Genomic DNA, 14983 nt, shown 5'->3' with positions numbered 1-14983 from the left:
GTCAAAGTCGGCAAAACCAAAGTAGCGGTTTCGGGAATGCGCCACCTTCAGTTCATTTCACCATGAACTGTACTCACTTTCTAGTCAAGGCGTCGTCGCGGGGAAACAAAAAAAACTGCATTTGGGGACTATGCCCCTAGGGCTGCTGCAATTCAACACACGACACGACATTTTTATAAAGTTTTTATTACAAATAAAACTTTTTTTACTTCAGAACGCACGAATTACTTCGATTTTTCACTTGAAGGTANGGCGAATATATATAAGGTGCAAGAACGATAGAATACAAGATTGCGCATTCCCGCAGAATGACATTTGTGGCAACGGGTAAACAAAGAATATGGCGAAGAACAATGAGTTGGCAGTTGTGAATTTGCAGTGAGAAAACGTGTTTTCTTCTCGATTCACCAATTTCTCAAGCCATCTTTGAATATAGCAAATTAAGCACTACGTTAACAAAAAATATACAACCACTCTTGAAATGTGTTCAAAAGAATAGGTCTTATTAATTAACTATTTAGAATTTTTGTGTTTGTATTGCAGGTGCCGAAAAAGTGATAATATCTTGTCGCAGCGCATGTTTTCCTGCAGAAAGTGGTCGATGCTTGCTTACCTCCGATTTCAATTTGCAATTTGTGGCATTTCAACGTTTTCAACTTAACATGTCGTGTTTAAAAGTGGTCCGTAAAGTGCTTCATGCATATTACGCTGGTGTCTAAATTGTATGGCTTCTCCTGCCGGCAGAACTCTACCCACTTTCTGGCCAAGGCGTCGTCACGGGGAAACAAAAAAAACTGCATTTGGGGGCTTTACCCCTACGGCTGCTGCAATTCAACACACGACACGATATTTTTATAAAGTTTTTATTACAAATAAATTTTTTTTACTTCAGAACGCACGAATTACTTCGATTTTTCCCTTGAAAGTACACAATACGTTTGCAATAAGTTTGCACTTGTTTCTAAACAAAAAGTTTGTTTACGTATTGCCGTAAATGTCAAAGTCGGCAAAACCAAAGTAGCGGTTTCGGGAATGCGCCACCTTCAGTTCATTTCACCATGAACTGTACTCACTTTCTAGTCAAGGCGTCGTCGCGGGGAAACAAAAAAAACTGCATTTGGGGACTATGCCCCTAGGGCTGCTGCAATTCAACACACGACACGACATTTTTATAAAGTTTTTATTACAAATAAAACTTTTTTTACTTCAGAACGCACGAATTACTTCGATTTTTCACTTGAAGGTACACAATACGTTTGCAATACGCACTTCTTTATAAACAAAAAGTTTGTTTACGTATTGCCATAAATGTCAAAGTCGGCAAAACCAAAATAGCGGTTTCGAGAATGCGCCACCTTGGGTGGAATCGATTCAACAAATACAATAGGTAAAAGTGAACTTTAGCGGAACCAGGCGTCCAACTCCTTTTTGCGTAGGCGGACTTCGACCGCACTTAGGGATTATAACCCTCAGGCAGTAGGATTTTCCTTACTGTGTTGCCAAAGAAGGGGGGCTGAACACCTTTTGCAGAGAACAACTTTCATTTACTCCATTTATTTGCATCAAATTCATCCAAACATGGTGCGAAAAGTGCAAAGTCCAAGTATTTTTTGCGAATAACTCTTTAATTAATTTAAAATCTTTTACATAACACCTTGTATTATTGCATCACTCAAAATTTGGACAATCAAACGCTACTCACAGCTGATGAAACAACACCACCTTATATAAATCGCCTTGTCAGCATCCGTCCAAAAAATGTTATGCATGTAAACTCCATTAAAAACTCCGGTAAAAATTTGGTGCTTTTTTCGAGAAAAAAAGCGTTTTTCCTTGGGTTTTAGTGCTTTTTCAAACTTAATACTTGGCAACACTGCTCTAAGTACTGGTATCCACGATCCAGAAAATAAAGGTCGCGCCATTCGCTGACCGCTAACCCTCTCTTCGTCGATTTGACAGCATCCACCTAATCGCTGACGTCATAAAATACTTTTGTTTACATTCCCTGTTGCCAACTTCATGCTTTTCGCACCAAATTTAGTGGGTATTCAAAACGCGAAAATTTTTGAGTTTGGTGCTTGGCGCGTTTTTGGTGCTTTTGTTTTTAGTTTGAAGACACCAAATTAGAAAATCTTAAAAAAAAAAACGGAGGCAAAATTTATAGCAATCGTAAGTGTGGTAAGCAACTTTACAAAAATTTAAACAAAATCATGGCACAGTGACAATCATAAGCGACAACAAAATATGTGGCAGCACCTTCAATCATGCCAGAAGAAATCAACCGTCGTGCAAGAAACATTGATTTTTATTAATTTGAATCGGCATCCTTACAATGAAATTATGTATGCATATAAAGTCTATAAAATACACCAATAAAAATTTTGTGCTTTTTCAAATTCAAAACTTGGCAATACTGCCTTTTGTCCGATGCTTCCTCTTTTTCTTGTCGAGTTCGTCTTGCTCTCTCATACTGGTATTTTTTGACGTCACGGCCAGTTGCTCTCAGCTCGATTGGCGCAATCTTGTATTCTATCATTCTTGACTGGTATCGGAACCAGGATGGAGAGAATACAGAGGTGGCGCCGATAACGATACCGCTACTCGGCTCTCAGTGATTTTGACAGCATCAGCTGTTTTGGTGACGTCATTGTAGAAGAGACGGCAGTAGTGATGTGCTGAGTCAATACTTTTAAGTACCCAATACTCTCGATACTCGGTACCGAAACATTTAGGTTTCGAATAAAAGCGCACATAGGCCAAAAAAAAAACGCCTAACAAAACCCGAATGTAAGAGCCAATAGAGCTTTTTTACTGATTCAAATGAAATATGTATATATGTCGGTTCGATGCCATAATACAGAGAAACCCTTACTTGTTTGAAGCATTTTTGTTCCAGCTGAATCGGACGATATCATTTTTGTAGGCCTGGGACAGATTCTGTAACCAGTTAACGACAATTTTCGAATCGGTATCGGTTTTGTCGACGTTTGATATCAAATATTTGTAAGTCAACAAGTGCGATATCGATCCGAAACTTGTCGCTAACTGGCTACAGAATCTCTCCCCTGAAAGGCTTCTTCATCCGTCAAAGTATTTTTCTTGAACCTTGGATCGACTAAGGTTAAAACTGATAAAATAATATTTTTTTGTGGCGATAAGTTCAAGTGTTTTAGCCGATATCATATAAATTAGTAATGAAAGTTTTTTCTAAACCTGAAATGCATATAATGGCGAGGATTTAATGTAAATAATCGGTATCGGATACCGAAAAGGAAGTATAGGGTACCGAAATCTTTTTTAAGTATTGGGTACCGAGTATTGGGGACAATTCAGCACATCACTAGTCGCCCTCTTTCTCGTCGCTCTCAGTTGTCAAGTCTATGATGAAGTCACGCTAAAATTACTCTCACGAATTCTGCTGCAATCGGCGCAATCTTGTATTCTATCATTCTTGTATTGGAACATCACTAGTTATGTTTGATGACTTGAATTGTGCAACACAGTGAATGCTAATGAACGCGAGCGAGCAAAAATTATAGAAACAAACACAAAAAATCTGCTGGTCAATCAAACTAAACTATCGCCTGTTTAAACTGCTGGTAGACAATAACTACATATTCATACATACATATGTGGCGTAATGGTTCAATAATTCATAAATGAGATCATCAAAAATATGTTATACATTTTTGTGTTCGAAACGCGTAGTAATAACTCAAAATATATTTAAATTGAAATACCAGCTCTACAACATTAAAATAAAAACAAACGGAAGTACGAAATGTGAAATGTGAAATTCTTAGTAAAAATTATTTTTGACTCTGTCAAAGATATTAAGCGAAATGTTTAGTTGTTTGGCGAAAATTCTAGTATAATACACTCTTGGTTTGGAAAACGGTGTATGAGGGGTGTTTGAGGGCTGTGACCATATCGTAAAAGTGGCTCTAGAGGATTTTATTTCAACAGTTGTTAGTTGCTAAGGTTGCTATTTCACGCACCTAAGACCTTCGTGACAACTTTCGAATCGTGTAGCTAATCCATATTTAATTAATGGAATACATTGTTGTGTCGTATAAACATATGTGAGATGGAAAATTTCCAACATTTGCCGTGGTGGGGTAGGAAGGAATGGTATGAAGGGATTGTTTATGAAGAAAATATATATTGAAAAGAAAAGTGATTAGTGAAGTGGGGAAATGTTTAGTTATTGGCTCACCGTTTTTGGGGTGGGGGGCGGAGGGGGAGGGGGCGGGGCCCCCAAACCCCCCTCATTCGAAAGGGGACAGTCGCCACTTTACGAAAAGCCCCACCCCCCCTTGGGGACCACCCACAGACCCCTAGGGAACCGTTTGAAAATGGGGTAAAAACGTAATTTTCCGAGGCAAACTGAGCAGTTTCAAGTGGAATATAACCCAACTAACGAAAAACGTGGGATTTTTAAATAAAAGAAATTATCCCAAGTTGGTTATCAGGCGATTTGAAAAAAAAAAATGATGGGGAAAAAAATTAACTAACAATATTGTGAAATTAAGAAAAAAGCGATAGAAATGTTCGGCCGCACTTAGGGATTATAACCCTCACTACGTAGAATTCTCTTCTGTGTTGCCAAAGAAAAGGGGCCGAACACCTTTCTGCGTAGAACACCTTTCTGCGTAGGCGGCCTTCGGCCGCACTTAGGGATTATAACCCTCAGGCAGTAGAATTCTCCTTTCTGTGGTGCCAAAGAAAAGGGGCCGAACACCTTTTGCATAGAACACCTTTCTGCGTAGGCGGCCTTCGGCCGCACTTAGGGATTATAACCCTCAGGCAGTAGAATTCTCCTTTCTGTGGTGCCAAAGAAAGGGGGCCGAACACCTTTTGCATAGAACACCTTTCTGCGTAGGTGGCCTTCGGCCGCACTTAGGGATTATAACCCTCAGCGAAAGGAGCCACAGGGACAGTAAATACATATTTTCCATGGAAAGGTTTATATTTTTAATGCTGACTGGGTTATATCATATTTTCTTTTGTCTCTCATCCTTCTTGTATATTTAGCAGTTTGACAGCTAAACGCCACCATTTTAAAATATGTAAGGTAATGGAGAAATTTTAACAACAAATAACTATAAAACTGTTAGCATTTCTACTCAAAATGTTTAAAATATCGGTCGATGCGCACTTCCTCAACACCCCCTGCCAATTTCATTAAAAAATTCCCTATACTTTGCCTGAAATAAGAAATTGTCTATTATTGGAAATTTCAGCCGAAAACCCGGCCTTGTTCCAACGAAGTGGCAGCTTTGTGTGATTTAAACTGATTCCATATACATATATAACTGTGTTCGTATGGAATATTAGCTTATATTGGGAAGCTGGCTTTAGTATAATGCGGCATTCCCTTTATTCTTTAAAAGACAAGGATTTTTTTAATGAGACCTAATAAGAATATTACTTGCAACGACCTGGGCGGGGTTGTAGCCGCTACAACAACAACAACATTACTTGCTGGTATCGAAACTATTTCTTTCACGCTTATTTACCAAAAGTTCTTCAACGGCTGGGCACCAGTGAGTAATTCGAAATCGTATGCTGTGAATGCCGCATTGTACTACAGCAAGCCTTTCTGCAAAGTGTCTAGCCCTCTCCCCTACGAAATCCTCCGCGACCCTGTTCACAACCTGGACGAAGGAGGTCAGGCTACCGCTGGGGATTCACGTCGATGACACACCAATTCCGACGGTGAATAACCCCAAAATACTCGGAGTAACTTTCGACAGCCTGCTCTCCTTCTCTGCGCACTCAACCGCTATTGTCAATAAAGTACAGAGCCGCAACAAGGTCCTCAAGTCGCTAGCCGGCAGTACTTGGGGCAAAGACAAAGAAACGTTGCTGGCAACATACAAGGCAATAGGCCGGCCGGTTTTGAACTACGCAGCGCCAGTGTGGTCGCCTGGGACTAGTAGGACGCAGTGGACGAAGCTACAGACCGCACAAAACACCGCACTGAGGACAGCGACGGGATGCCTCCTGATGACGCCTGAACACCACCTGCACGGCGAGGCGCAAATGCTCCCTGTAAAGGAGCACAATATAATGCTCTGCAAGCAGTTCCTGATCGGGACCCACAGAAGTGGCCACCCGTGCAGACAGCTGCTTGCAGAGGAGCCCTCGCCTAGGCACGTCAGGAGGCATCTATATGAACTAACGGACGAAGTCCAGAGGTTCATTAAGCAACCTCTGGACCCGACAGCCTACAGACAGGCCTTGAACGGCATTCACAGGGACTCAGTCTCGAGTTATGTAGACTCTAGACCTGTGAATGCCGTTCTAGGCACACCACCCCCGGACATTGACGAGACGGAGCTTCATCTGCCTCGGGAGACGCGCACCACACTTGCACAACTTCGCTCCGGCTACTGCAGCAGGTTAAACTCCTACCTGAGTAGGCTGAATGAGGATGTGCCTAATGAATGTCCGGCATGCGGAGAGACCCCACATGACTCGAAACATCTCTTCGCATGCCCGGCAAACCCGACATCCCTAACGACCTTGTCCTTATGGGCAAACCCCGCAGAAGCTGCACGCTTCCTAGGGTTGCCGTTAGTGGAACTTGACGACAACGACTGAGATACCAACCGATCTGGGCGGGGTTGTTGTAGCCGCTACAACAACAACAACAACAACATAAGCTACTATTCCATACGAACACAGATATATAACTTTGCCAGCAACGCGCCAGACGCAAAAGGTATGCCATAATGAACGCCAAGAAAACAATTTCGTACTGTTTTTACTCGTTAAAATTGCTGTGATATTTAATATCTACCTTTACAAATATCAGCAATGTAATTAAATTTTATGCTTCTGCATGAAACTTCTAATTTGAACGAAACAAAATAAATATTATACCGGCTGACTGTCAACGCGCGCAAAAAGATGGAATTTGGCCATATTTTCGGTTCGCGCTGTAGCTGCAACGATCTATGTGGCATACTTTGCGCGCGGCCGAAGGCCGCCTACGCATAAAGGAATTTTAAAAATTGTGATTTTTGGCCATTTTTCTAAGGGGTTCCTAGGGAACCGTAGGGGGCCCAGATGGTCGGGGAGACATTTTTGTCAATGGTTTATGCCCTCTCCAAAAAGGGTGGTTGGAGGTGCCACGCCCACTCCCCGTTCGCCCACCGCCCCTTTAATGGACGTCGGTATTGGAAAGTTTCCCCTAACCAACGATTTTTTCCCAATTTTAAGCGGCTCGCCTGAGGAGCCCTGTAGTCGGAGGAGAAAGAAAAGCATATCATTGAACTCCTTGGTCTTTGCTCTTTCAAGCTGTAAAGGTGGACGGGGCCAGCCCCCTTTTTTTTGTACCAGCCCCTAACCTACAGATACTTTTCGGAACCCAACCCAATAAATAAATATTACACACCCATTGGCTATGAATTACCAGAGGCTATAAAAAATTGTGATACTATCACTCTTTTCAAGCGGCTGCTATTTCACTATTGTAGAACGCAGCCTACAAGATAGTGATGTATCAACAATAGCGTGGATTGGAAACTAGGCCTTTCCAACCACCAAGATATCGAGACTAGGCGGATCGGAAACTCGGCCTTTCCGACTACCTAGACCCTTAGATAATAAACAATAAACGAGCGGATTGGAAACTAGGCCTTTCCAACCGTCAACCGTCAAGAAAGCGCGACTGGGTGGATCGAAAACTCGGCCTTTCTGACCACCCAGGAGATATCAATAAATGGAGTAACCCAAAAAGAATAGCGCGGATTGGAAACTTGGCCTTTCCAACCGTATACATAACTTCCAGGAAATTGCATGCGTTTATATTGACATAAAATAATTGCAGTGATAAAGAAATAATGTTATTTAAAAATTTCTGTAGAGCATTTTGTATTTTGTATTTAATATTTACATTTTAAATCTAAAATCTAATTATAAGAATGTTAAATCTTTGTTGCAATATAAGTCTAACAGACTAAAAAATAAATAAATAAAAAATAAATATGCTTTTGATCTGGACGTATCAATTGAAATTGTGACTTGTCTCAAAGCTTTTGTTACCGTCATCGGCTCGTGGCGATCACTAATTACTAAAACTTTGGTAATAGTGTACTTTAGCGGAACCAGGTATAAATGGGCGGAAAAAGGGTGGGGTTTAGATTGGTAACCCCCGAGTACGGAATTAAGAAAAATATGGGGTACTGTTTAGTAAGTTGCCCAACTATATCGGGGTCCAAACTGGTGACCCGATCCAAAAAAAAATTTGCGGACTCTGGTAATCAAGGATCTACATATTATTTTAACACTCACTCTTGTAATTTTCGGCCACTAATTTATTTAGAAATTCGGTTTGATATATGCCCTTTTTTGTGAAATTCGGAAATTAGCGTACATTTATCGCACCTATTCTCCTTAAAGCAGCCACTTCACCAATACATTTTTATATTCCCCTTCACTTTACACTTTATTCGATTACTTATAACTACTTACTTATAACTTTAATTTTAAGCAATTAATCACGCGTCTGCTTTTGGTTGCATATGAAAATTAAATGACGGCGTTTAGCTGTAAATCGCAAAATATACAAGAAGGATGAGGGACAAAAGAAATATATCTTATTTTCAGTAAGCATTAAAAATATAAACCTTTCCATGAAAAATATGTATTTGCAAGCCGAAAGCCGCCTACGCAGAAAGGTGTTCTCTGCAAAAGGAGTTCAGCCCCCCATCTTTGGCAATACAGAAAGGAGAGTACTATTTGCTGGGGGTTATAATCTATAAGTGCTGCCGAAGGCCGCCTACACAGAAAGGTGTTTAGCCCCACTTCTTTGGCAACACAGAAAGGAGAATTGTACTTACTGCGGGTTATGATCCCTAAGTACGGTCGAAGGCCGCCTACGTAGAAAGAAGTTCTGCACTAAAAAACTATCATATTTATATATTATTTGGAAACAAGGCGCTTATTTCCAGTGATCTGCAAGTCGTACAGAGACAAACTATAGGAACACATCAAGATAACCAACCGTTCAGCTATGGGAAAACTAAAACCGGTAGTACTTTTCGCTGATTTCAACTATATAAATATTATTTGCCGCAATTCAAAAGTAAAGAAGATATAAAAGGTTAAAGAAAATTTTTGTGATATTTTAAGATATTAATAATTTCTAAACTACGTAACCGATTAAAAAAGTAATAATATCAAAATAAAGACAATTAATCTATCTTTAAGTTGATATATAAAATGTGTTCGCTTGCTTATATATTTAAGCCAAAACTATTAAACAACAAATAAAATGTTAAAATTTTTTTTATAAAATGACCTTTTTTAGAAAAAAGTGCATAATGAATGCTAAAGACATATATTTTATTTAGAAAGTGCAAGTTCTTACCTTTAATTTGGTATACATATTTTATTGTGACCTACTTTTGAGGTTTAAGAATTCAGTGATAAAAAAATTAAAAGCATTTAAAAGCAAGTGACAAGTGTGGGTGATATCATAGTTTCTTTTGCCCAGAACTTCTTTCTGCGTAGGCGGCCTTTGGCCGCGCTTAGGGATCATAACCATATCAAAGTAGAATTCTCCTTTCCTGTATTGCCGAAGAAGCGAAGCTGAACACCTTTTGCAGAGAACACCTTTCTGTGTAGGCGGCCTTCGGCCGCACTTAGGGATTATAACCCTTACCAAATAGAATTCTCCTTTTGGTTTGCACCAACTGGGGCTACCGCCCCAGTGATGTAGCCTTGGGAAAGGATGCGGTAACTAGAATTCCCTTTCTGTGTGGTAAACCTGGGGATGCCGCCCCAGTGATGTCTATTATGGTTACTGGGTGGTTTATAAAAATGTCTTGTATATAAAAATGTGTATATAAAAATGTCTAGTGCAAATGAATATTTAACATTTTTCAAGCGAAAAAACGCAAATAAAAATCGTGATTTTTGCCCATTTTTCTAAGGGATCCCTAGGGAACCATGTTGTTGTTGTTGTAGCGGCTACAACAACCCTGCCGAGCATCGTGTTGTGCTCCCTAATTGGAAGCATTTTCGCCTCATCGTGGAGGTGGTGTTCTGGTGACGGAGGAGGCATCCGGTCGCTGTCCTAAGTGCTGTGTTTTGTACTGCCTGTAGCTTCGTCCACTGCGTCCTACTAGTCCCCGGCGACCACACTGGTGCTGCGTAGTTTACAACCGGCCGGCCTATTGCCTTGTATGTTGCCAGCAACGTTTCTTTGTCTTTGCCCCAAGTACTGCCGGCTAGCGACTTCAGGACCTTGTTGCGGCTCTAGGGAACCATAGGGGACTTAGGTGGTCGGGGGTGGCATTTTTGTCAATGGCGGTTCGTTCCCTCCAAAAAGGTGGGTTAGAGGTACCACGCCCATTTACCGCCCCTTTAACGAACGGCCAGAATGGAAAGCCAACCCGTTTAATTAACTACAATATGCATTTGCACATACATGCATTTATACACCCCTATTCTGCAACACTTCCGTATTCGGATTTTGCTACGAATCGTAGGAATGGTTTGCTGTAATCCGAATCGTATCTTCGAACTTTCGAAATCGTAACAATGGCATGCCTAAAATCGAACGAGTAAGCTTTTTTGCGTAGTTTTGTACGAAAACAATTATGTGTCGGAGGCGAAATAAAAGATGTAAATCGATGTGTGTTTTCAGGAAATATTAGTGGCGTTTATTTAAACAGATAAATTTGCCTTTCGCATATACGTTTATTTTTATCCACTGCTTTATATAAACGAGCAAAATAGAATCTTTGTTGCCCCTTATCGAGAAACTTGGGTCCGGTTTAGTTATTTGTACTATGATTTTCGGTTGTTGTGTCCTAACGCATAACCCGAATCCAAAAACTTTAACATACACGTGTAATCAAAGGATTAAACCTTTATTTAAAATAAAAGTTTCAAATTATTAATAAATTCGGTTTGCAATACGCACTTTTTTGCAAATTTTGATGTGGGTTCTGCGCAAAAATACTGTGATATGCCCAAAAAATATTGTATAGCTTTGACATGCGGTAGCTCCTCTTCTCCGGCAACGCAGAGCCCCCACTAGAAAGGGGACAGTCCCCGCTTTATAAAAAGGCGAACCCCCCCTTGGGCTCCCCGTACAGGCCCCTAGAGAACTGTTTGAAAAAGGGGGAAAACGGAATTTTCTTAGCCAAATTGAGCAGTTTGAAGGGGGGTTGAACACCTTTATGCGTAGGCGGCCTTCGGCCGCACTTAGGGATTATAACCCTCAGGGAGTAGAATTCTCCTTTCTGCTTTGCGAAGAAAAGGTGCTGAACACCTTTTGCAGGAACACCTTTGTATATTTTTAATGCTTACTGGGTTATATCCTATCTTCTTTTGCCTCTCATTCTTTTGCATATTTTGGAGTTTGACAGCTGAACTCCGCCATTTAATTTGCATATGCAATCAAAGTCTGACTCGTGATTTTGAAGGTGGTCTTATTTAATGAATTGTGATTAATTGGTTAATGTTGAAGTCGTAAAGAAAGTTATAACCAGGGAACGGATTTTTTGGACCTAAAAACCTATAAAAAAGGCAAAATAAAGTAACGAAATAGGCTGGAAAAGGCAAAATAAAATAGCGAAAAAGGCAGGAAAAGGCACTAGGTATTGTAAAAAAGGCAAAATAAAATAGCGAAAAGGCAGGAAAAGGCAAGAAAAAGGTATTGCTAAAAAAGCAAAATAAGGCACTAAAAAAATACAGAAAATACGAAGAACAATCAAAAAATATATTTTTTTAGAAATGTTTATATTACAAGTAAAAAGAGAAAAACTATGAACTAGTTTCATTATATGAAAAATTTGTACTTTGAATCTTTGACTATTTTATCCTTTCGAGTTTCTAACTCATAAAACTTTAATCTGTATAGTTGTAGTAACATAGAACCACAAGATGCATTTTGAAGTTTTCTGGCAGCATTTTGATTCGATTTTCGCGTAGAAAAGCCTTGAATGTACTAAATGTGCGATCGACGTAAGTTGATACAAGGGAGCCCAATTTAAATATGTAACGTTTGAAACGTTCATATTATCAGGACCCTTATTGTCCTCAAGCCTACGTTAGCTGAGAAAACGGCTTTGAATTTTTTCAACACTAATTTGGCAAGAGGTCCCTGCGCTTCTATAAGCCGCATGGGCATGTGTATATTTTTTAAACTTAAAAAAAAATGTAAATGCTATAATCGTTTTTTTAAAGGTAGAAAAGGCAAAAAAAGGCAAATATCTTAAAAAAGGCAACATCAAATGTTTATATATGGAATCAGGGAAAGCTAAATCGTGGACATTCTTAATCGAATATACTCTATCTCTTTAGCAGAAAAAAAGGCAATTTCCATAAAATCCGTTCCCTGGTTATAACTAATCGAGTAAAGTGTAAAGTGAAGGGGAATACTAAAATATTCCCACGACAGTCGGGTCTACGTAACCGGAACGACCCAGATTTATATCTGGCCAAGGACTGTCACTCCAGCAACACTCCCCAAAAAGTTTTTGGGGAATTTGTATGCTGCTACAACAACAACAACTAAAATATTGCTGAAGTGGCTGCTTTAAGGAGAATAGGAGTGATAAATGTACGCTAATTTCCGAATTTTACAAAAAAAGGGCATATTTCAAACCCAATTTGTTAATAAATTAGTGACCAAAAATTACAGAAATGGGTGTTAAAATAATGTGTAGACCCTTGACTACAAGTTTGTGGAATTTTTCTTTGGATCGGGCCACCCCTTTGACGGAATAGCCCGAAATAGTTGGGAGTGCTGCTAAACCGCACCCTTTTTTTTAATTCCTTTCCACTTTGTTTCCCTTCATACAGCTGAGTTCGAAAAACAACTGATACCTGGCAATGCTGCACATTTTTCCGCAAGGGTTGCGGCATGTAAATTTTTACGAAAATTCGGGTTCTGGAATAAGGGTGATATTTTTTATTATCACTGAATTCTGAAAACTCAAAAGCAAATCATAATATAATATGTATATCAAATTAAAGGTATAAACTTGCATTTTCTAAATAATATTTAGCATTGATAATGGACGTTTTCCAAAAGAAGGTTATTTTATGAAAAAATTATGACATCTTTTTGTTTTATATCAGCTTGAAGATAAATTAATTGTCTTTATTTTGACATCATTACCTTTTGAATCGGTTACGCAGTTTCGAAAATATTAATATTTTAAAATATCACAATTTTTTTGTTTTACCTTTTATATCTACTTTACTTTTTAATTGCGGCAAATAATATTTATATAGTTAAAATCAGCGTAAAAAGTACTAGCAATCTGCATTTTTAGTTTTTCTATAGCTGAACGGTTAGTTATCTTGATGTATGCCAAACTATACATCAAATTAAAGTGCTCGATCTGAAACTTGCACAAACTTTTCAGATTTAAGATTCAATGAACCATTTTCGAAATATTTGTATTTTTACAATGAGCAAAGCATTGCTACGTCTCAGCGGGACATAAGAGTATGAAAATTGTTTCATTTATTTGCTTTCGTTTCAGTTTTTGTTTCATATCGTTCAAAGCTTTGCTACGTTGGTGTGCATCCCGTTCCCACGACAGTCGGGTCTACGTAACCGGCACGACCCAGATTTATATCTGGCCAAGGACTGCCACTGCAGCAACACTCCCCAAAATCTCTTTGGGGAATTTGTATGCTGTTACAACAACAACAACAACAACGAACATATCCGCGCACATGTGCGCCAACATGCTCGCTGTCGTTTGCTACAGACGGCGAGCGGCTCATAAGTGATTTTGTAATCAAAGCGTAAACATGGAAAGGAAAGACGCGGATGATGCAATTGAAATTCTTCTGACTTGGTTTTTTTTTTATGTATTTGTTACTTAAATTTATTTATATTTTACTTGTATGTATGTACATACATATGCAATTTATGCAATTTATTTATTAATTCAAATGGAATAAACTCCTTACTGACTATAAAACAAGAGAGCTTATACACTACCTAAAATAATTAAGTAGGACAAAACGAACTGTTCCAAATGCGAGAGACGGATCATATTCAGAGAGCTCATTTAGCTCAGAAAGGGTTCTGAACAAAGGCAAGAATTTTACATAGTTAGTTTTTGGAAATCCCAGGTAGAATAAAGAAACACGACGCAGATTATGAGACGAAACGTTTAATGCTAACTTATCCAAAAGATTAGGACAATCGACTGTGCCCTCCAATATTTTGGCTACAAAAGAGGCTGCGAGGAAAGAACGCCTAGTATTTAACGAACTTAAATTAAGAAGTTGACAACGAGAAGTATACGGAGGTATAGGCTCAGAAAATTTAATAAAAACTTTTTGAACCTTCTCAATCTGGTTTATATAGACAGCCCGATAGGGACGCCAAATGAAAGACGCATACTCTAGCCTAGATCTCACTAACGTGACATAAAGAAGCTTCAGAGTATAGGGATCCTTAAACAACTGACCATTACGACGTACGACAGCCGGTTCTACGTACCGGAATGACTCGGGTTTCACCGGACCAAGGGCTATTGTTTCGGCGATCTAACCCCGTTTAGGACGGCGAAGTATCTCAGAAGTTGTCCGTCCATAGGGCTACATTCACTACGTATTCTCCTACTCAGGGCTGGCATCGAGTCAAACCCAGGGCCAGAAACATACACCTGCTGAGTATGGCGGAGACGATTATACCACAACTCCACCTCAGTCAAGTGTAATGCCTGCGAAGGGTGGAGTCACCTCAGAGCCTGCTCGGGACTACGGACACATAGACAGTGGACCACGTCGTACGTGGCCCCCTGTTGCTCAAACAGAGCAGCCTCCACGGCTAACCACAGTCCGCCCGAGCAGCCTCACACACTCACACAGCAGCCTCACACAGTCACCACAACACAACAACATAATAACACCACAGCCCGTACCACAGCCACCACAGACCACATAACACACACAACCGCACCACCACCCACACGCCGCCGCCAACAACTCCTGG

At 39.8% G+C, this 14983-nt stretch overlaps 1 protein-coding gene across 1 annotated transcript in view; it reads left to right on the top strand.

Moving 5' to 3' along the window:
* The first annotated feature begins 3370 nt into the window (after positions 1–3370).
* The window catches only part of LOC108358525 (ankyrin-3-like), a 251386-nt gene continuing 239773 nt past the window's right edge, over positions 3371–14983 (top strand). The window contains 1 exon segment of the mRNA XM_017609928.1: positions 3371–3774. The gene's annotated coding sequence lies outside the window, so the exon portion shown is untranslated.

This window comes from Rhagoletis zephyria, unplaced genomic scaffold (assembly GCF_001687245.7).
Source record: "Rhagoletis zephyria isolate East Lansing unplaced genomic scaffold, Rhagoletis_zephyria_1.1 Rzeph_scaffold_00267, whole genome shotgun sequence".
In the NCBI taxonomy this organism is placed as follows: Eukaryota; Metazoa; Arthropoda; class Insecta; order Diptera; family Tephritidae; genus Rhagoletis; species Rhagoletis zephyria.
Note: the sequence above shows the minus strand (reverse complement) of the source record. Positions and strands in the feature narration are given on the sequence as shown.